The sequence below is a fragment of the Triticum dicoccoides genome, chromosome 6B (genome assembly GCF_002162155.2).
Source record: "Triticum dicoccoides isolate Atlit2015 ecotype Zavitan chromosome 6B, WEW_v2.0, whole genome shotgun sequence".
In the NCBI taxonomy this organism is placed as follows: domain Eukaryota; kingdom Viridiplantae; phylum Streptophyta; class Magnoliopsida; order Poales; family Poaceae; genus Triticum; species Triticum dicoccoides.
Window position 1 is genome coordinate 406,319,704 of NC_041391.1, and position 22,343 is coordinate 406,342,046.

A 22,343-nucleotide genomic window follows, 5' to 3' on the forward strand; every position below is an offset into this window, starting at 1 on the left:
TTGGGGTGCCTTGGCATCCCCAAGCTTGAAGTCTTGCCTCTCTTTATTCTTCTCACATTGGTAACTCCGCGTTCTTCGAACACTTCATCCACACAAAACTTAACAAAAAACTTTTTGAGATCCCTTAGTATAATAAAGCAAATCACTACCTTTAGGTACTGTTGCAAACTCATTAAAATTTAATATTAGAACTTTATATACTGTATTCCAACTTCACCATGGTTCATACCCCCCGATACTACCCATGGATTCATCAAAATAAGCAAACAACACATAGAAAACATAATCTGTCAAAAACAGGACAGTCTGTAGTAATCTCGAAATTTAGTAGACTTATGTAACTCCAAAAATTCTAAATAAAATATGAAATTTTAATTTTTTTTACAGAAGTAATGTGCAAAAAGTTTCAGACCCATTTCATTTTCTAGCAAAAAATGTAAATTCACGCGCTACAGCCAAAGTTTCTGTTTTTGTACTGCACATAGTAAACAAGCAATCTAATCATCCTAAAACCAAAGCTTGGCACATTATTTTTATAATAGAAAGGATATATAAAAGGGGATAATTATTTACAGAGAAACTTCCATGAAAAATTCTACATTGTTTCCATGAGCATGAACACAAGTGCTCAAGGTCGACCCTCACTTCTCCAATAAATAACTTTCCAATCACTTCTCTTCTTGAAAAACTTTTTAGGCATATGAGGCAAGTGCATCTTTTCGTATTCGCATTTTTTTGAATTTTTTGTATGTTTTGTTGGGTAACATAGTAATTTCAAAAAAAAATCCTACGCACATGCAGGATCATGGTAATGCATAGCAACGAGAGGGGAGAGTGTCATCCACGTACCCTCGTAGACCGTAAGCGGAAGCGTTATGACAACGCGGTTGATTTAGTCGTACGTCTTCACGATCGACCGATCCTAGTACCGAACATACGGCACCTCCGCGATCTGCACACGTTCAGCTCAGTGACGTCCCACGAACTCACGGTCCTGTAGAGCTTCGAGGGAGAGTTCTGTCAGCTTGACGGCGTGATGACGGTGTTGATGAAGCTACCGACGCAGGGCTTCGCCTATGCACCTCTACGATATGACCGAGGTGGATTATGGTGGAGGGGGGAACCGCACACGGCTAAAGATCAATGATCAACTTGCGTATCGGTTGTGCCTTTGGGTGTCCCCTGCCCACGTACATAAAGGAGGAAGGAGGAGGAGGCCGGCCCTAGAGGGGGCGCGCCAAGTGTGGGGAGTCCTACTAGGACTCCAAAGTACTAGTAGGATTCCTCTTTTCCTTTCCGGAGTAGGAGAGAAGAAAGTGGGAAAGAGAGAGGGAGTAGGAAAGGGCAAGGGGGGGGGGGGGCGCCCCCTTTCCCCTAGTCCAATTCGGACCCATGGGGGGGCCTCCTCCCCTTTGGCCTGCCTCCTCTATTCCTGTATGGCCCAATAAGGCCCAATACTTCTCCCGGTGAATTCCCTTAACTCTCCGGTACTCCGAAAAATACCTGAATCACTCGGAACCTTTCCGATGTCCGAATATAGCCTTCCAATATATCGATCTTTATGGCTCGATCATTTCGAGACTCCTCGTCATGTCCCCGATCTCATCCGGGACTCCAAACAAACTTCGGTCATCAGACACATAACTCATAATATAAATCGTCACCGAACGTTAAGCGTGCGGACCCTACGCGTTCGAGAACTATGTAGACATGATCGAGACACGTCTCCGGTCAATAACCAATACCAGAACCTGGATGCTCATATTGGCTCCTACATATTCTATGAAGATCTTTATCGGTCAAACTGCATAACAACATACGTTGTTCCCTTTGTCATCGGTATGTTACTTGCCCGAGATTCGATCGTCGGTATCTCAATACCTAGTTCAATCTCGTTACCGGCAAGTCTCTTTACTCGTTTCGTAATGCATCATCCTGCAACTAGCTCATTAGTCACATTGCTTGCAAGGCTTATAGTAATGTGCATTACTGAGAGGGCCCAGAGATACCCCTCCGACAATCGGAGTGACAAATCCTAATCTCGATCTATGCCAACTCAACAAGTACCATCGGAGACACCTCTAGAGCACCTTTATAATCACCCAGTTACGTTGTGACATTTGGTAGCACACTAAGTGTTCCTCCAATATTCGGGAGTTTCATAATCCATAGCCATAGGAACATGTATAAGTCATGAAGAAAGCAATAGCAACAAACTAAACGATCAAGTGCTAAGCTAACGGAATGGGTCAAGTCAATCACATCATTCTCTAATGATGTGATCCCGTTAATCAAATGACAACTCATGTCTATGGTTAGGAAACACAACCATCTTTGATTCAACGAGCTAGTCAAGTAGAGGCATACTAATGACATTATGTTTGTCTATGTATTCACACATGTACTAAGTTTCCGTTTAATACAATTCTAGCATGAATAATAAACATTTATCATGATATAAGGAAATATAAATAACAACTTTATTATTGCCTCTAGGGCATATTTCCTTCAGTCTCCCACTTGCACTAGAGTCAATAATCTAGTTCACATCACCATGTGATTTAACACCAATATTCACATCTGTATGTGATTAACACCCATAGTTCACATCGTCATGTGACCAACACCCGAAGGGTTTACTAGAGTCAATAACTAGTTCACATCGCTATGTGATTAACACCCAAAGAGTACTAAGGTATGATCATGTTTTGCTCATGAGAGAAGTTTAGTCAACGGGTCTGTCACATTCAGAGCTGTGTGTATTTTGCAAATATTCTATGTCTACAATGCTCTGCGTGGAGCTACTCTAGCTAATTGCTCCCACTTTCAATATGTATCTAGATTGAGACTTAGAGTCATCTGGATCGGTGTAAAAGCTTGCACCAATGTAACTCTTTATGACGAACTCTTTTATCACCTCCATAATCGAGAAACATTTCCTTAGTCCTCACTAAGGATATTCTCAACAGCTGTCCAGTGATCTACTCCTAGATCAAAGTTGCACTTCCCTGCTAAACTAATATCAAGGCACACATCAGGTGTGGTACACAACATTGCATACATGATAGAGCCTATGGCTGAAGCATAGGGAACATTTTTCATTTTCTCTCTATCTTCTGCAGTGGTCGGGCATTGAGTCTGACTCAACTTCACACCTTGTAACATAGGCAAGAACCCTTTCTTTGCTTGATCCATTTTGAAATTTTTTAAAACTTTATCAAGGTACGTGCTTTGTGAAAGTCCAATTAAGCGTCTCGATCTATCTCTATAGATCTTGATGCCTAATATATAAGCAGCTTCACCGTGGTGTTTCTTTGAAAACTCTTTTCAAAAACTCCTTTATGCTTTCCAAAAAATTCTACATCATTTCCGATCAACAATATGTCATTCACATATACTTATCAGAAAGGTTGTAGTCCTCCCACTCACTTTCTTGTAAATACGGGCTTCACCACAAGTCTGTATAAAACTATATTCTTTGATCAACTTATCAAAGCGTATATTCCAACTCCGAGAGGCTTGCACCAGTCCATAAATGGATCGCTGGAGCTTGCACACTTTGTTAGCACCCTTTGGATCAACAAAACCTTCTGGTTACATCATATACAACTCTTCTTAATAAATCCATTAAGGAATGCAGTTTTGCCATCCACTTGCCAGATTTCATAAAATGTGGCAATTGCTAACATGATTCGGACAGACTTAAGCATCGATACGAGTGAGAAAATCTCATCGTGTTCAACACCTTGAACTTGTCGAAAACTTTTTGTGACAATTCGAGCTTTGTAGATAATAACACTACTATCAGCATCCGTCTTCCTCTTGAAGATCCATTTATATTCTATGGCTTGTCGATCATCGGGCAAGTCAACCAAACTCCACACTTTGTTCTCATACATGGATCCCATCTCAGATTTCATGGCTTCAAGCCATTTTGCGGAATCTGGGCTCATCATCGCTTCCTCATAGTTCGTAGGTTCATCATGGTCTAGTAACATGACTTCAAGAATAGGATTACCGTACCACTCTGGTGTGGATTGTACTCTGGAAGACCTACAAGGTTCGGTAATAACTTGATCTGAAGTTTCATGATCATCATCATTAGCTTCCTCACTAATTGGTGTAGGAATCACTGGAACTGATTCTTGTGATTAACTACTTTCCAATTCGGGAGAAGGTACAATTACCTCATCAAGTTCTACTTTCCTCCCACTCACTTATTTCGAGAGAAACTCCTTCTCTAGAAAGGATCCATTCTTAGCAATGAATATCTTGCCTTTGGATATGTGATAGAAGGTGTACCCAACAGTTTATTTTGGGTATCCTATGAAGACGCACTTCTCCGATTTGGGTTTGAGCTTATTAGGTTGAAGCTTTTTCACATAAGCATCGTAGCCCCAAACTTTAAGAAACGACAGCTTAGGTTTCTTGCTAAACCACAGTTCATAAGGCGTCGTCTCAACAGATTTTGATGGTGCCCTATTTAAAGTGAATGCAGCTGTCTCTAATGCATAACCCCAAACGATAGTGGTAAATTGGTAAGAGACATCATAGATCGCACCATATCCAATAAAGTGCGGTTACGACGTTCGGACACACCATTAAGCTATGGTGTTCTAGGTGGCGTGAGCTGTGAAACTATTCCACATTGTTTTAAATGAAGGCCAAACTCGTAACTCAAATATTCTCCTCCACGATCAGATCATAGAAACTTTTATTTTCTTGTTACGATGATTCTCCACTTCACTCTGAAATTCTTTGAACTTTTCAAATGTTTCAGACTTGTGTTTCATTAAGTAGATATACCCATATCTGCTTAAATCATCTGTGAAGGTCAGGAAATAACGATACCCGCCACGAGCATCAACACTCATTGGACCGCATACATCGGTATGTATTATTTCCAATAAGTCACTAGCTCATTCCATTGTTCCAGAGAACGGAGTTTTAGTCATCTTGCCCATAAGGCACGGTTCGCAAGCATCAAATGATTCATAATCAAGTGATTCCAAAAAGTCCATCAGAATGGAGTTTCTTCATGCGCTTTGCACCAATATGACCTAAACGATAGTGCCACAAATAAGTTGCACTATCATTATCAACTTTGCATCTTTTGGCATCAATATTATGAATATGTGTATCACTACAATCGAGATCCAACAAACTATTTTCATTGGGTGTATGACCATCGAAGGTTTTATTGATGTAAATAGAACAACAATTATTCTCTGACTTTAAATGAATAACCGTATTGCAATAAACACAATCAAATCATATTCATGCTCAATGCAAACGCCAAATAACATTTACTTAGGTTTAACACTAATCCCAAAAGTATAGATAGTCTGCAATGATGATCATATCAATCTTGGAACCACATCTAACACACATCGTCACTTCACCCTCAACTAGTCTCTGTTTATTCTGTAACTCCTGTTTCGAGTGACTAATTTTTTAGCAACCGAACAATATCAAATACCCATGGGCTACTATAAACACAAGTAAGGTACACATCAATAACCTGTATATCAAATATACCCTTGTTCACTTTGCCATCCTTCTTATCCACCAAATATTCAGGGCATTTTCGCTTCCAGTGACCATTTCCTTTGTAGTAGAAGCACTCAGTTTCAGGCTTTAGTCTAGCTTTGGGCTTCTTCACGGAAGTGACAACTTGCTTGCCATTCTACGTGAAGTTCCCTTTCTTTCCCTTTCCCCTTTTCTTGAAACTAGTGGTCTTGTTAATCATCAACACTTGATGCTATTTCTTGATGTCTACCTTCATCGATTTCATCATCATGAAAAGCTCGGGAATCATTTTCGTCATCCCTTGCATACTATAGTTCATCACGATGTCTTACTAACTTGGTGATGGTGACTTGAGAACTCTGTCAATCACTATCTTATCTGGAAGATTAACTTCCACCTGATTCAAGCGATTGTAGTACCTAGACAACCTGAGCACATGCTCACTGCTTGAGCTATTCTCCTCCATCTTTTAGCTATAGAACTTGTTGGAGATTTCATATCTCTCAACTCGGGTATTTTCTTGAATTATTAACTTCAACTCCTGGAACATCTCATATGGTCCATGACGTTCAAAACGTCTTTGAACTCCCGATTCTATGCCGTTAAGCATGGTGCACTAAACTATCAAGTAGTCATCATATTGAGCTAGCCAAATGTTCATAACGTCTGCATATGCTCCAGCAATAGGTCTGTCACCTAGCGGTGCATCAAGGACATAATTCTTCTGTGCAGCAATGAGGACAAACCTCAGAACACGGACCCAGTCCTCATCATTTCTACTATCATCTTTCAACTTAGTTTTCCTCTAGGAACACATATAAAACATAGGGAAACACGAGCTATTGATCTACAACATTATTTGAAAAATACTATCAGGACTAAGTTCATGATAAATTAAAGTTCAATTAATCATATTACTTAAGAACTCCCACTTAGATAGACATCCCTCTAATCATCTAAGTGATCACATGATCCAAATCAACTAAACCATGTCCGATCATCACGTGGAATGGAGTAGTTTTCAATGGTGAACATCACTATGTTGATAATATATACTATATGATTCATGCTCGTCCTTTCGGTCTCAGTGTTCCGAGGCCATATCTGCATATGCTAGGCTCGTCAAGTTTAACCCGAGTATTTCTGTGTGTGCAAAACTGGCTTGCACCCGTTGTATGTGAACGTAGAGCTTATCACACCCGATCATCACGTGGTGTCTCGGCACGACGAACTTTGGCAACGGTGCATATACTCAGGGAGAACACTTGTACCTTGAAATTTAGTGAGAGATCATCTTATAAAGCTACCGCCGAACTACGTAAAATAAGATGTATAAAAGATAAACATCACATGCAATCAAAATATGTGACATGATATGGCCATCATCATCTTGTGCCTTTGATCTCCATCTCCAAAGCATCGTCATGATCTCCATTGTCACCGGCATGACACCATGATCTCCATCATCTTGATCTATATCAATGTATCGTCACATGGTCGTCTCGCCAACTATTGCTCTTGCAACTATTGCTATCGCATAGCGATAAAGTAAAGCAATTATTTAGCGCTTGCATCTTATGCAATAAAGAGACAATCATAAGGCTTCTGTCAGTTGCCGATAACTTCAATAAAACATGATCATCTCATACTACAACTTATATCTCATCATGTCTTGACCATATCACATCACAACATGCCCTGCAAAAACAAGTTAGACGTCCTCTACTTTGTTGTTGCAAGTTTTACGTGGCTGCTATGGGCTTAGCAAGAACCGTTCTTACCTACGCATCAAAACCACAATGATTTTTTGTCAAGTATGTGCTATTTTAACCTTCAACAAGGACCGGGCGTAGCGACACTCGATTCAACTAAAGTTGGAGAAACTGACACCCGCCAGCCACATGTGTGCGAAGCACGTCGGTAGAACCAGTCTCGCGTAAGAGTACGTGTAATGTCGGTCTGGGCCGCGTCATCCAACAATACCGCCGAATCAAGGTATGACATGCTGGTAAGCAGTATCACTAGTATCACCCACAACTCACTTGTGTTCTACGCGTGCATATAACATCTACGCATAAACCTAGCTCGGATGCCACTGGGGAACGTAGTAATTTAAAAAAAAATTCCTACGCACACGCAAGATCATGGTGATGCATAGCAATGAGAGGGGAGAGTGTCATCCATGTACCCTCGTAGACCATAAGTGGAAGCGTTATGACAATGCTGTTGATGTAATCGTACGTCTTCATGATCGACCGATCCTAGTACCGAACGTACGGCACCTCCGTGATCTGCACACGTTCAGCTCGGTGATGTCCCACGAACTCACGATCCAGTAGAGCTTCGAGGGAGAGTTCCGTCAACACGACGGCGTGATGACGGTGTTGATGAAGCTACCGACACAGGGCTTCACCTAAGCACCACTACGATATGACCAAGGTGGATTATGGTGGAGGGGGGCACCGCACATGGCTAAAGATCAATAATCAACTTGTGTATCTATTGTGCCTTTGGGGTGTCCCCTGCCCACGTATATAAAGGCGGGAGGAGGAGGAGGCCGGCCTTACTAGGACTCCCAAGTGCTAGTAGGATTCCCCTTTTCCTTTTCGGAGTAGGAGAGAAGAAAGAGGGAAAGAGAGAGGGAGTAGGAAAGGGCAGGGGGGCGCCGCCCCCTTTCCCCTAGTACAATTCGGACCCATGGGGGGGGGGGGGCGCCTCCTTCCCTTTGGCCTGCCTCCTCTATTTTTGTATGGCCCAATAAGGCCCAATACTTCTCCCGGTGAATTCCCGTAACTCTCCGGTACTCCGAAAAATACCCAAATCACTCGGAACCTTTCCGATGTCCGAATATAGCCTTCCAATATATCGATCTTTTCAGCTCGATCATTTCGAGACTCCTCGTCATGTCCTTGATCTCATCCGGGACTCTGAACAAACTTCAGTCATCAAATCACATAACTCATAATATAAATCGTCACCGAACGTTAAGTGTGCGGACCCGACGGGTTCGAGAACTATGTAGACATGACCGTGACACGTCTCCGGTCAGTAACCAATAGTGTAACCTGGATGCTCATATTGGTTCCTACATATTCTACGAAGATTTTTACCGGTCAAATCGCATAACAACATATGTTGTTCCTTTGTCATCGGTATGTTACTTGCCCGAGATTCGATCGTAGGTATCTCAATACCTAGTTCAATCTCGTTACTGGCAAGTCTCTTTACTCGTTCCGTAATGCATCTTCCCGCAACTAACTCATTAGTCACATTGCTTGCAAGGCTTATAGTAATGTGCATTACCGAGAGGGCCCAGAGATACCTCTCCGACAATCGGAGTGACAAATCCTAATCTCGATCTATGCCAACTCAACAAGTACCATCGGAGACACCTGTAGAGCACCTTTATAATCACCCAGTTACGTTGTGACGTTTGGTAGCACACAAAGTGTGCCTCCGGTATTTAGGAGTTGCATAATCTCATAGTCGTAGGAACATGTATAAGTCATGAAGAAAGCAATAGCAACAAACTGAACGATCAAGTGCTAAGCTAACGGAATGGGTCAAGTCAATCACATCATTCTCTAATGATGTGATCCTGTTAATCAAATGACAACTCATGTCTATGGTTAGGAAACACAACCATCTTTGATTCAACGAGCTAGTCAAGTAGAGGCATACTAGTGACATTATGTTTGTCTATGTATTCACACATGTACTAAGTTTCCGTTTAATACAATTCTAGCATGAATAATAAACATTTATTGTGATATAAGGAAATATAAATAACAACTTTATTATTGGCTCTAGGGCATATTTCCTTCATGTTTCACCCACAACTAAGCAAATCAAAAAGGCAAAACAAAAATTACTTAGTGAAGAAAGCAAACAAGCACACACGAGAATATCAACCCCACGCTATTGCTCCCCGACAACGGTGCGAGAAAAGAGCTTGATAATCCCCAAGTGCAGGGAATCATCATAGAAATGTCCAAAGGTTGAAGTGATAAGCATGGAGTGTCGAACCCACAAGGAGCTAAAGGCAAGATCAATATTCTCTCAAGTCCTATCTAACACTGGTACGACTCTACGTACACCGAACGTTTGCTTCCAACTGGAAACGAGAAATAAAACTACGTTGTGGGTATGAAGAGGATAACTTTGTATGGTATCGAAGAGCTAATATATAAAAGTAGGTGCTGTTATCATAAATTTAGAATATATTACTATATATTATAAATAGCGAGTGTGGAATAATGATGGGTCGGTGTGCGGAATTATCCTTGGCAATTGTTAACCAGACCGGTGGTCGCCATTGCAATTTCATATGAGGGAGAGGCATAAGCTAACATACTTCCTCTTCTTGGATCATATTCACTTATGATTGGAACTCTAGCAAGCATCCGCAACTACTAAAGATCATTAAGGTAAAACCCAACCATAGCTTTAACATATCAAGTCCCCATTATCCCATATGCCACAACCCCCTTACTCGGGTTTATGCTTCTGTCACTCAAGCAACCCACTATAAGAGAATCATGAACATATTGCAACACCCTGATAAACCCCAAGTGCAAGGAATCATCATAGCAATTTCCAAAGGTGGAAGTGATAAGTATGGAGTGTCGAACCCACAAGGAGATAAAGGTAAGATCTATATTCTCTCAAGTCCTATCTGCCACTGATACGACTCTACGTACACTGAACGTTTGCTTCCAACTAGATACGAGGAATAAAACTACGTTGTGGGTATGAAGAGGATAACTTTGCATGATATCGGAGAGCTAAAATATAAAAGTAGGTGCTATTATCATAAAGTTAGAATATATTACTAAATATTATAAATAGTGAGTGTGGAATAATGATGGATCGGTGTACGGAATTATCCTATGCAATTGTTAACAAGACCGGTAGTCGTCATTGCAATTTCATATAAGGGAGAGGCATAAGCTAACATACTTTCTCTTCTTGGATCATATGCACTTATAATTGGAACTCAAGCAAGCATCCGCAACTACTAAAGATCATTAAGGTAAAACCCAACCATAGCATTGAAGCATCAAGTCCCCTTTATCCCATACGCCACAACCCACTTACTCGAGTTTATGCTTCTGTCACTCAACCCACTATAAACGAATCATGAACGTATTGCAACACCCTACAACGGGAATCCCTCATGCTTGCGCGACACGGAGGGCACAATAGGACAACACCAAAATAAAACATACAACTCGTACCAATCTAGATCATCAATCAACCCAAAGAAAAAAGATATCTACTCAAAACATCATTGGATGGCAACACATCATTGGATCATAATATGTGGCATAAAACACCATGTTCAAGTAGGGATTACAACGGGGTGCGGGAGAGTGGACCGCGTAAAAGAGATAAGGATGGTGATGATGATTGTGATGTTGATGAAGACGATCACCGCGGCGATGATTCCCCTCCCAATCGCACTCCGGCACCACCGAGAGAGAGGAGGAGAGTTCCTCCCCCTTGTGATTCCTCCTCCATGGCCTCTTCCCTGGATGGGGAGAGGTTCTCCCTCTGGTTCTTGGCCTTCATGGCGATGATGGCCCCTCCAGGATCCTCCTCCATGGCCTCCGGTGATGATGGCTCCCTCCGGCAGGGTGCCAAAGAGGGCCTAGATTGATTTCTCGTGGCTACAGAGGCTTGCGGCGGCGGAACTTCCGATCTAGGTTATTTCCCGAAGGTATCTGTATTTATAGGAGGAGTTGGCGTTGGTTTCACGTCATGGGGGCCCTCCGGGAGTCCACGAGGCAGGTGGGCGCGCCCCAGGGGGGTGGGCACCCCCCACCCTCGTGGGACCCACAGGACTCCCCTCTGGTAGATTTTTGTTCCAGTATTTTTCATATTTTTCAGAAAAAATCTCCGTTGATTTTCAGCGCGTTCTGAGAACTTTTATTTCTGCACAAAAGCAACACCATGGTAGTTCGACTAAAAACAGCGTCAGTCCGGGTTAGTTCTAATCAAATCATACCAAAATCATATAAAAATGTTGTAAACATGGCATGAATATTTCATAAATTATAGATATGTTGGAGACATATCAGCATCCTTGAATATTACCTTGGGGTGCCTTGGGCATCCCCAAGATTAGGTTCTTTCCACTCCTTATTCTCCTCATATCGATATCTCACGCAAAGCTTGAAAATTTCAATCACATAAAACTTAACGGAACTTTGTGATATAGGTTAGTATGATAAAGAGTAAACCATTCACTTTGGTACTGTAAAAGACAAGTATCATAATTGTTATCACACAATGCCTACTGTAACTTATCATTTCTACAATTTATATTGAGAAATATAAGTCATAGAAACTAGAAAACAAGCAAACTATGCAATGAAAACAGAATCTGTCAGAAACAGAACAGTCTGTAATGATCTGAACAGCAACCATACTTCTGCTACTCCAAAAATTATGAAATAATTTGGTGGACGTGAATAATTTGTATATTAATCATCTGAAAAATAATCAACCTAAAATCACTCTCCAGTAAAACATGGCATCGATTCTCGTGAGCGCAAAATTTCTGTTTTTTACAGCAAGATTGCAAAGACTTCACCCATGTCTTCCCAAAGGTCTTACTTGGCACTTTATTGAAACAAAAAGCTATAAAACATGATTACTACAGTAGATTAATCATGTAAACACACAAAAACAGTAATGGTAAATATTGGGTTGTCTCAACAAGCGCTTTTCTTTAATACCTTTTAGCTAGGCATTATGATTTCAATGATGCTTACATAAAAGAAAAGAATTGAAACATAAAGAGAGTATCATGAAGAATATGACTAGCACAATTGAATCTAACCCACTTCCTATGCCTAGGGATTTTTTGAACACATAATTTATAAGAAAAAGTATCAACTAGCATAGGAAGGCAAAACAAGTATAACTTCAAAACTTTAAGCACATAGAGAGGAAACTTGATATTATCGCAACTCGTACAAGCATATATTCCTCCCTCATAATAATTTTCAGTAGCATCATGAATGAATTAAACAATATAACCATCCCATAAAGCATTATTTTCATGATCTATAAGCATAGAAATTTTACTACTCTCCACATAAGCAAAACTCTTCTCAGTCGGAATAGTGGGATCACTAATTCCTAAAGTTGACACTCTTCCAAACCTACTTTAAATGATAGTATTATTCATACTCCAAAAGATATAAGTGAAGTTCATGGACCATTCTGCAATTAATATAGACTAACCAATATCCAGACACAAAATATGTATGTGAAGCACACAAAGCATTCTATAAAACCATACTCAAAATATTTAAGTGAAGCTCAAAGAGCAATTCTATAAGATCATACTTAAAAGATATAAGTGAAGCACATGAAGTGTTCTATAAATAAATGAAGGGCTAACTCATACTAGCATGGTTCTTAAAGAAAAAAACAAAAACACAAAGGACACAAATTAGGTGAACAAAACAAAAACCGAGGTATATCGATATTTGTCGAAGAAGAAAGATGGGATGCCAACCGGGGCATCCCCAAGCTTAGATGCTTGAATATCCTTTGAAATATTTACTTGGGGTGCCTTGGGCATCCCCAAGCTTGAACTCTTGCCTCTCTTTATTCTTCTCATATTGATAGGTCCTCGATCTTCGAACACTTCATCCACACAAAACTTTAACAAAAACTTTGTGAGATCCGTTAGTGTAATAAAGCAAACTACCACTTTAAGGTACTGTAATGAACTCATTATTTATTTATATTGGTGTTAAACCTACTGTATTCCAACTTCTCTATGGTTCATACCCCCCCGATACTAGCCATAGATTCATCAAAATAAGCAAACAACATGTGAAAAACACAATCTGTCAAAAACAGGTCAGTCTGTAGTAATCTGGAAGTTTAGTAAACTTCTGTAACTCGAAAAATTATGAATTAAATATGAAAATTTGAAACATTTGTACAGATGTAATTTTAAAAAAGTTTCATACCTATTTGACCTTCCAGTAAAAAATGTATAATCACACACTACAGCCAAAGTTTCTGTTTTTGTTCTGCACATAGTGAACGAGCAATCTAATCATCCTAAAACCAAAGCTTGGCACATTATTTTTATAATACAATGGATATATACAAGGGGATAATTATTTACAGAGAAACTTCCATGAAAAATTCTACATTCTTTTCATGAGCATGAACACAAGTGCTCAAGGTCGACCCTCACTTCTTCAATGCATAGCTTTCCAATCACTTCTCTTTTTGAAAAACTTTTTAGGCATGAGAGGCAAGTAACTTTTTTTTGGTATTTTCATTCCTTATTTTTTTTGTATGTTTAACCCACAACTAAACAGAAAAAAGGAAAAACAAAATCTACTTAGTGAAGAAAGCAAACAAGCACACACGAGAATATCAAGCTCACGCTATTGCTCCCCGGCAACGGCGCCAGAAAAGAGCTTGATAATCCCCAAGTGCAGGGAATCATCGTAGCAATTTCCAAAGGTGGAAGTGATAAGTATGGAGTGTCGAACCCACAAGGAGCTAAAGGTAAGACCAATATTCTCTCAAGTCCTATCTGACACTGATACGACTCTACGTACACGGAACGTTTGCTTCCAACTAGATACGAGAAATAAAACTACGTTGTGGATATGAAGAGGATAACTTTGCATGATATCGGAGAGCTAAAATATAAAAGTAGGTGCTGTTATCTTAAAGTTAGAATATATCACTAAATATTATAAATAGCGAGTGTGGAATAATGATGGATCGATGTGCGTAATTATCCTAGGCAATTGTTAACAAGACCGGTAGTCGTCATTGCAATTTCATATGAGGGAGAGGCATAAGCTAACATACTTTCTCTTCTTGGATCATATGCACTTATGATTGGAACTCAAGAAAGCATCCACAACTACTAAAGATCACTAAGGTAAAACCCAACCATAGCATTAAAGCATCAAGTCCTCTTTATCCCATACGCCACAACCCCCTTACTCGGGTTTATGCTTCTATCACTCAGGCAACCCACTATAAGCGAATCGTGAATGTATTACAACACCCTACAGTGGGAATCCCTCACGCTTGCGCGACACGGAGGGCACAATAGAACAGCACCAAAATAAAACATACAACTCGTACCAATCTAGATCATCAATCAACCCAAAGACAAAAGATATATACTCAAAACATCATACACTACTAGGGAAAAGCCTATACACAGAATCTTATTAGCAGCACGCTTCAAAATAAGTCGCTGCTGCTAACTAGCAGTAGCACGCCAAGCCGAAACTCGCTGTTGAAACAAATATAGCAGTAGCGCGCCCTCTTAAAGATGCGCTGCTGCTATAATTCCCACGAGGCCGCCGCGAGGCTAGTTATAGCAGCAATGCGTTATAGCGACGCGTGCTACTGCTATGTAGCATAGTAGCAGCGCATTTCTCAGATAAGCGCTACTGCTAAGTTTCCTACAAAAATTTAGTCCCACCTCGCTCCATGAAGAGAGTTTCTACCACCTTAAATATGTTACTTCTCAAACTTTGACAAGCACTTGATCTTCATTGAACTCTATGTGTAGAATTTGTGGCTGCAATATGAGTCTTCACCTGTTCCTAAACCGGTGAGGACTCATATTGACAAATCAGATTGTACACAAAAAGATCGTTGATGATCAATGTATTTTTGATATATTGAACAAAGTCTATTTTTACATGCTGACACGTAGCAATAGCGCTTTATTGTGAAAGGCGCTGCTGCTAGATAGCTTAGTAGTAGCGTCTTTTCCTAAACCGCGCTACTGCTAAGCCATTCATCTCCCCTATCTCCTCTATCCTATCCACTCACACAGCCACTCAATCCTCCATCTGCGCCGCGCGCTGGTCCACCCCCGTCGTCCCATGCAATGTGAGGTTGAAATTCAACAAGCTGACAGGAGACACTGTGACATTTGAGGCTCCTGGGGGGCCGTACACTATGGAGGTCGAGAAAGGACGCAATATGTCGCAGATTGGAGGAGATGGATGGGCCCATTTCGTCGCTCGCATGCGTCTTACTGGTGGTGAGTTGATCAGCTTCTCCTTCCGAGCAGAAAGACCCAAGCTAGCTGTCATTTATCTCAACCTGGTGGAAGATGATGAAGATGACGAAGATGATGAAGATGATGAAGATAATGAGGACCCACTCGATGAAGATGATGAGGACCCACTTCATGAAGCCATCGTAGCTCAAAGAACAAGGCTGAGTGAGGAGGAGGTGTCCAACCTGTGGGACATAATTCCGCCACGTGCTGACTTTGTCGGGGTGCCATTCGTGACCCACTTGACAAATACCATGGTTGATCGACATGATATGGTATGTTATACTTACAAATGCAAATTATCCGATGAATTACTTAGTGTACAGTCTAATGATATGGTATGTTGTGTGGAATCTAGTCGATGATATGTTTTAGTGTAGAGTTCGATCACATGCTTATTAGTGTAGAATCTAAGGAAACTATTAATAGTGTAGATAATCCATATGTACTTATTTGCGAGGCTATTTATTAATTGATATGTTTTTCTTATTCAGAAATTGGCAAAGAGCATATCTGTGAGTTATGGTATCGAGCCTGATGAAGAAGGCTCAGCTGGACTACGCCTTACTGCAAGGGGCCCCGTCACAACCTATACTTACCGCATGGACACGGACGGTCGCACACACTTAAACTCGGTTGGGTGGAAGAAATTCGTGTTGGACAGGCCATCCTAATTACTATCAGGAACACCAACCTCCCAGGCTTGAGGATGATGATTGTCTTTGATATCATCTAGAACTACATATGTGTGTGTGTGGCTATATCATCTAGAACTACATATGTGTGTGTGGCTATATCATCTAGAACTACATATGATGATCATCGTCGATATCATCTAGAACTACATATGATGATGGCCGTTGATATGACCTTGTACTGCTTGAGGATGCATGTTGACTATGCATGAAATTGTTATCTAGTACTCCCTTCGTTCCAAATTACTCGTCGTGGTTTGAACTAAAACCACGACGAGTAATTTGGAACAAAGGGAGTACTACCTAGTAATGGTTTATGAATTTGATATCTACTAGCAGTACCTAGTATCTAGTATCTGAAAGGGAAACTGAAAGGGAAAGGGGTAATGGGAAAATGATGAAAGATATAGTAGTAGCGAGGGATGGCGAAATCGCTACAGCTAGTTAATAGTAGCGCGTTCCTAAAAAGCGCTGCTGATATCGTCAACAGTAGTAGCGCGGGTTAAGGCCACACTACTACTATGAGTTAGCTGTAGAGCCTTATTAGTAGCGCGGCCACCCGCGCTGCTGCTAGCCTCAAAACCCGTGCTACTACTAGGGTTTTCCCTAGTAGTGATAGGACGGCAACACATCATTGGATCATAATATGTGGCATAAAGCACCATGTTCAAGTAGGGATTACAACGGGGTGCGGGAGAGTGGACCGCGTAAAAGAGATGAGGATGGTGATGATGATGGTGATTGTCGGTGTCAAAACCGGCGGATCTCAGGTAGGGGATCCCGAACTGTGCGTCTAGGTGGATGGTAACAGGAGACAAGGGACACGATGTTTTTACCCAGGTTCGGGCCCTCTCGATGGAGGTAAAACCCTACTCCTGCTGGATTGATATTGATGATATGGGTAGTACAAGAGTAGATCTACCACGAGATTAGAGAGGCTAAACCCTAGAAGCTAGCCAATGGTATGATTGTTGTTCGTCCTACGGACTAAAACCCTCCGGTTTATATAGACACCGAAGAGGGTTAGGGTTACACAGAGTTGGTTACAATGGTAGGAGATCTACATATCCGTATCGCCAAGCTTGCCTTCCACGCCAAGGAAAGTCCCATCCGGACACGGGACGAAGTCTTCAATCTTGTATCTTCATAGTCCAGTAGTCCGGCCAAAGGCTATAGTCCGGCCATCCGGACACCCCCTAATCCAGGACTCCCTCAGTAGCCCCTGAACCAGGCTTCAATGACGACGAGTCCGGCGCGCATATTGTCTTCGGCATTGCAAGGCGGGTTCCTCCTCCGAATACTTCATAGAAGATTTTGAACACAAGGATAGTGTCTGGCTCCGACCTGCAAGGCCGGTGGATGCCTTCCTCCGTTACGGAAGAAGACATGCTAAGGCTAAGAGATGCCAGGTATCTAACCGGCGAAATTTCGCATAGGCTGCCTACCCAAGGGAAGGTTATTCCCATTCCCAAGCCTGGTGAAAGCATGGTGTTCACGTCTCACTTTCTTCGGGGGCTAAGCTTCCCAACGGACCCCTTCGTGAGGGGGCTCATGTTTTATTATGGGTTGGAATTTCACAACTTGGATCCGTAGTCCATCCTCCACATCTCATCGTTATTGTTGTATGCGAAGCCTTCCTCCGCATTACCCCTCACTTCGGATTGTGGCTCAAGACCTTCAAAGTGGAGGCGAAGATGATCAAGGGGCAGCAAGCAGAGTGTGGAGGGGCTGTTATAAGCAAGAATGCTGATGCTTCATGGCCCGAGGGCTCTTTTCAAGAGGAGCTCAGCCTGTGGCAACAAGAGTGGTTTTATATCACAGCTCCCAGGAGCACCAAATGGGTGGCACCACCTGCCTTTTGCTCGGGTCCTCCACCGTGGTTGGCGTCATGGGTCAATAAAGGACTTGACTGGGGGCCGTCCAAGGACGTGCCCTTGCTGCAGGGCCGCATTCAAGATCTCCTAGAGAGGGAGATTACTTTGGTTGTAGTGGCGCAGGTCATGCTGATTCGTTGCATCCTGCCCTGCAAACGTCGCCCCCTTCGCCTGTGGGAATTTAACCCGGAGGGACCACGAGCTCTCCAACATTTTATGGGCGCGACGCCCGTGGAGATGTACAAGATTTTCTTCGGATCACAAGCGATGTGTCTGGACTTGACTGAAGACGCAGGTCTGAGCTGCAATTGCCCGGATACTCAAGTAAGTAGCCCTGAACCCAGACACGCTATCCCATATTTATCATGAATTTGCCCTCAAAAGAGCTGTCCCTTGAACAGGAGTGGATAGCGAAAGCAAAGCTAATCAGGTGTCCGGCCTCCCTCCCTGAGACCACACCGGATCCCGTGTTAACCAGGATGCTGGAGGTTGCGCCTTCGGAAGAAGGTGAAGGGGGGAACGAGGAAGCCACCGCCTCCGTGAAGGAGGTTGTCAGGAAAGGAGGGATCGAGAATCCCTCCGTCCAGGGGAAGAAGAGGACCGCCTCTGAAGACCCGGAGACCATGGTCTCAAAGCGGGGGAAGAAATCTTCGTCAGAGGATCCTGCGCCGAGGGATGCCTCGGCTGCATTGTGCCCCCAAGGGGATCTGCCCTCCACTGAGCCGTAAGTAAAAAGGGGAGTTTTTATTAAAATAAAGGATATCCCTGCCCTATTTCTGATGAAGATAACTGAAGTTTTACCTTGTAGTTTGGATCTCAGCCCTTCTCAGCAGAGCTCATCTTCGGGGGATCTTCGTCTGGAGATGATAGAGAGCGAAACGCCTCCCCCTGCCGTACCGTCGTGCGAGGCGGGCGACCCTGAGGTGTCGTTGCGGAGGGTTTCTCCAAGTCCGGCGGGGCCGGAAGGCAATCATATGTCCCCTCAAAGCCCTCCGCGTCCGGCCTTCGACAAAGACCATCGGACGAGTCCGGCACCACCTGGTGTCCGGTCGGAGGAGCTGAAGGATCTGCTCGGGTGAGCATCTACTCAGAAGATCACCGTGCGTTAATGGGTAGGGTGATTGAAAGGGTTTCATCCGCTGGGAGTGGATTACATGAAGCCGTCAGAAGTTTACTGACAGGCTTTGAGGTACGCAAAATGATGTACCTTCTGGCAGTTCCGCATAAAGAATGCGCCCTGTGTAGATAGTAGCCCCTGAGGCTCATTGTGTTGTCAAAAAATGACAGCGCGCCGAGGATCATAATCCTAGGTATAATATGTCACCCTTCCTATGTAGGTGGCGAAGGGTCCAGTGGCTGGCCGGATTGATGGGTTTGCCGAACTAAAGTGGCAACTTGATGTGGCGGATGCCGACATCGCGCTTGTCAATAAGCGACTTGACGAGTCACAAGGTATGCAATTTCTCCGTGGACACCTGGTAAGGGAGCTTGATGACCGTGTCTTACAACATGTATGCTTGATGCAGATGGTGCCGCTACCATGGAGAACCTTCGGGCGGAACTCGCCCGAGCCAAGGAGCAGGCCAGAAAGAGTGATGCGGCTGCCTTAAAGGCGGCCGAAGAGCTAAAAGCCGAACAGGCTGCTCACTGCCAAAGCAAGAAGGAAATGGCCGAGATGGCCGTGAAGTTAAAGAATGCTGCCGACCGCTGCAAGCTTCTTGAAAAAGAAGATCGAGTGGTGCAAGAGGACCTGAAGAAGGCCACTACCGAAGCCAAGGATGCTCGCTCTACGATGAGAGCTATGAAGGAGGAGCTGCGTCAGGCTGGAGATATCGCGGCTGGAAAGCCCTTTCTGCTGTGGAGGAAATTCATGGATCCTAAATATGCTCAGTTGGACCAGCTGTGGAGTACGGAGGATGCTTATCTGGACTTGGCGGTAAGTGCCGCGGACGCGTCCGAACACTTCCGAGATCAAGAGGATCACGAAATGGCAAAGGTTTTTTGGTCGCAGTTCCATAATCCAGAGCGCCCACTTCCATTAACCGATCGCTTGGCCGAATGGGCGGAGCTGAATAGGTTAACCGGACTTGCCATGAAGGATGTCATGAGTCTTTTGTGGCCGAAGAGGCCTGAGCCAAAGAGTTATTTTGGCTTGGTGCAACAGTTCCTTGGTGCGGTGCCGCATATCAATGCAATGAGAAGGTCGGCATGCATAGAGGGTGCGCGGATGGCTCTTGCCCGTGTCAAGACATACTGGGCGGAGATGAAGGCCACCGATGTTGCATCCCAAGATTCGGACGGAAGCCGAGTACCTGTCGAGCACTTTTTTCAGGAGGTTCTGCAGGGCGCTCGTTTAATAGAGACGCAGTGCTCTAAGGATATTATGTTCGAATAACATGTATTATTATGAAACAATGTTTCGATGAAATATAAAAGCTTTTTATACTTGTGCCTTCAAGAATTTAAACACCTCCTGTGCGGCCGTTAATGTATATGTGTATATAACCTGAAAGATGGCAGTCTTCGGCTTCAGCCCCCACGCATATAATGCGGGGGTGTTTGCAAAAGGCGCGTGTTCACACTTGATCCAACGTCTTGGTCCTATAAAGGAGGTGGTAGCGCAGCAAACTAGGCAACCAGACTATAATGCTTTATCACTTTCACTTACACATAGGAGTTTGACAGTGGGGCTACTATATAGCCCCTAGGGGCACCGCGCTCACCCGAATTCGGGGCGCGTATGTGCCTGACCGGGAAACGACCCTTCATCTATGTGGAGGAATCCTAAAGATTCCGGCAGGTCATCGAGTGGTTGACCAATCTCACGCTATATCATGACAGTCAGTTTTCGGCTTTCTCTACTGAGGTGCTCGCCTGGATGAACTGGGGCACAATCGCAGTAGTTCTCCTGGTGCCGCGTTAGCCGATAGAGCGGAACGTAAGGCAGCAAAACACAGGAGCCGGGCAAACCCAACATTTTACCAAAGACATGATTCGGAGCTGATGCATATAAGGCCTAACTCGAGACGCCGAACACTCCCTAAGGTATTTGGTCTTCATGAAAACGGGCCGAACAACGCCGTTGGTAATAAGCCCCTGGTGTCCAGGTACGCGCAAAATTCTGATGTGGCCCATGCCAAAACGCCAGCCTCCTCCTTGGTTATAGCAAGAAACCAGGAGATGTGTATCAACAAGGGACAGTAAAAAAGGTTTACGCAGGGTCTTAATCTGAAAAGAATCCTTGCAACGGGTCCCTACTGCATGTCTGCGCCCGTGTCTCCGTTGTGCCGTATCCTGGACGGGTGTAGCACGGTGTTCATCTGTAAAAGAGAGGAACTTTGTCGAAAAAGATCGTGCGAAAATGTACGTTATATTAAATAAACAAAAGTACAATTCAAAAAATGTATAAAATTGAGCTTTATTGTCTCTTGCTGTATATGCGCGGAGCCCCTTGTGCGGGGGTATGCGGCTGGTAAGCCCTTGTATGTTTACGCCGGACTCGTCTAACCGTGTCCGGGGTCTGGACGACCTGTTTAGGTGCTTGGATTACTGAAGCCGGTTTAGTGTGTGGCTGTCAAGGCAGTCACACAATCTTCCGCGCTCGAGGAACACTCGATATTTCCCTTTAAGGAGATGATGCCTCGCGGACCGGGCATTTTAAGTGTAAGGGATGCATAATGCGGTATTGTGTTAAAGCGGGCGAAAGCTTCGCGTCCCAGGAGTGCTTGTTGGCTACTTATAAATGGGGCGAGGTGGAAGGTTAACTTTTCGCGGCGGAAGTTGTTGGGTGAGCCGAACACAACTTCTAGCAGTAGAGAGCCCGTACAATGGGCATATGGGCCTGGCATTACCCCTTGAAAGGAAGTGTTGCTACGGTGAACTTTGGTTGGGTCTATCCCCATTTTGCGGATTGTGTCCTGATATAGCAGGTTTAGATCACTGCCGCCGTCCATTAGGACTTGTGTAAATTGGAGTCCATCGATTATAGAATCTAATATCAAGGCAGTCCATCTTGCATTCCGGATACTTCTAGAGTAATCCTGATGGTCGAAGGTGATTGGTTTTAACAACCAGTGGCGGGACTCCTCTGTGATAGGCCGTATGGCGCGTATCTCTATGGGCGCCATTCTGTTTTTCCCTTTTGTCATGTAAAGTGAGTTTACTGTTTTGACT